Source organism: Macrobrachium nipponense, chromosome 7, assembly GCF_015104395.2.
Source record: "Macrobrachium nipponense isolate FS-2020 chromosome 7, ASM1510439v2, whole genome shotgun sequence".
In the NCBI taxonomy this organism is placed as follows: domain Eukaryota; kingdom Metazoa; phylum Arthropoda; class Malacostraca; order Decapoda; family Palaemonidae; genus Macrobrachium; species Macrobrachium nipponense.
The window spans coordinates 72,424,286-72,426,785 of record NC_061109.1 but is presented as its reverse complement, the minus strand read 5'-3'; positions in this window follow the sequence as shown (position 1 = coordinate 72,426,785).

Below are 2,500 nucleotides of genomic sequence, written 5' to 3'. Positions count from 1 at the left end.
GCTGGAGCCCTTGTGCTTCGTCGAATACACAAAAGTTTAAGAACTCCTAGCACACAAATGGTGATCAGTATAGCACCTAGCATGACCATTAATATTGGTATAGTGTAACGGTCGTCGAAAAAAAAATTCCTCTTCGTCACTATCCATGTAAGTGGATGAGTTGTAGACATGCCGACTAAGTACCATGAAGGAATCCAAGAGAACCCTGCAGGAACCATCAAACAGCTGGGATCCCTGTAGGATGAGCGAATTGTTGTAGACGTAGGTCGAGTGCGTAAACCAACTCGAAACAACTCAGTACGCACCATTATTCAGCGTCTGCGACCCTCGTGAGTGTATCCAACACCCTCTCGTTGCGAAACTGTAGATTCGACGTTTTCTACTGAAGTAAACGTGGTCACCACTCCGTATCAAGGAGATATCCCGTGACTTCTATGCAAGTGCTACTCGCACCCAGCTCATCGAAGACTGTAGACTCCTGATTTATCCCACAACGTATTTCTGAGACGAAATATCGAAGACCTCTCATCCTTTGCAAAGGTAGTCCATAGAAACGCCATTCGTGTGTAGACTCGACTCGACCTCTGGCACTGTAGAACGAAGTCGTCTCCATCGCCATCATCACGTAGAGTTGGGAATTCTCCAAAGTCATTGTGTGTCCGTATTTAAAAGGTCTACATGGTCATAAAATGACTAAAGTGTTGTTGTACCCCACAAATCCGTCCCTAAATAATATACTCAATCTACTAGTCAAATATTAAAAAATTCCTCGCTAAACCAAATATAATCTTTACCCACTGAATCCTCACAAATAATCCCATATATGACAAACATGCTAACAAAAGAGAACACATAAGTCTAACAGCAAAAACCCCTTTATGGTTTATATAACTAGCCTCCATAAAATATAATGCCGAACACCTCTTCTATCCAACTCACATACCCTGACAAATTATATCTCCTATCTAAAAGAAAAATGCTACTTAGAGCTTGACCTCCATTACAACATCTCTCGTAAGAAAAGAAAAAAAAGAAAAAGGAGAAAAAAAGAATAAGATAATAACAACAATAATTAGCGAACTTTCCCCCCATTACACAGCGCACATAAGAGAAAAAGAAACATACATAATTCAATATCTTTCCCACAACGGAATGTGTACCGTTACGGTATCTGCTACCGTAGCAAACCCATCGACCAGAAACGACCAGAAAAGAATCCCCTTACATGATACGTTCTCGTGAAATGCCATCAGCATCTACGAAAATAGTGCAAATCCCCGAGTAATCAACTCCAAAGAGGAAAATCGCAGCAGGACTCGTTACAGCAACGTTAGCAAAAAATCCACCTGTAAACACTTCAGGTGCTTCGAACTGCTGCACAGTCAAACTTGCAACGCCAGAAACTCATGATTCTCAAAAAAAAAAAATGTTCTATACTGAAACTACGTCAGCACATTCCACAGAACTATCTCTAGGATATGACCAAGGTGTTCAAAGATTGTCTCGAAGACATAATTTTCCCAAACGATACTGTCCAATTATATAAAAAATTATCACCTATTCGGGACAAAAAAACTACGATAAACTCACAATTCCATAATTATATACCACCAAAAAAAGAAAGTCACTCTCAAGGATTAATACCATCTCCTTATATATATAAATCATCATCTTAATAATAACACCACTCCGGTGATATAAATATTTCCTCTATTTAATTAATGACCCCAGGCCAAAAAAAAAATCATCCTGTTTCTCAGCTAAGGCAAAAAAAAATTTGCCGTATTTCAACAAGTATCTACGTAATATATTAACCCCGAAATCTTACGCCAAAACGCCGCAGATTTGCGCATAATAAGAAAAAAAAACGTAGAAGGAAATAAAAGAGTGAAAAAAAAAATGTGAAGGCATTCTGTCACCAAATCGCAAAAAACAGACAGCAAGAAAAAAAGGAAAAAATGCAATTGCGCGACAATATATTAATCACCACAACCAATTCTTTTCAATTTCGAGATATGTGTTAACCTCGACTGACCTATTCGTTCATTTAAGACTACAAATCTGTTTCCAATTTTCTCTTCAATGACTTTAAAAGGACCTTCAAACTTCGGGCCTAGTTTGTAATTTAACTCATTTCTCACGTTAAGTTTTAAAAATACCTTGTCTCCGACATTGATCTTGGGATCAGACGATTTACTATTACTCTTCTGTACCATATCTCTGGTTGTGATTCGAGATTACGGTGCTGAGACAAGTGTGTCTCTCTCGCGCTGGGTATCAACGCCTCGACTGTATCCTCCCCATGATGAGGCATAGTTAGCAAATCAAATGTGCCTCGAGCTGGACAACCAAACAAAGCTTCAAATGGGGACATTTTAATTGAATCACTAACCATAGTGTTAATACTATATCTAACAACATTAATATATCTGTCCCAATTCTTATCATTACCACCAACAGTTTTCCTGAGAGCCTCAATCACTTCCCTGTTTGCTCGTTT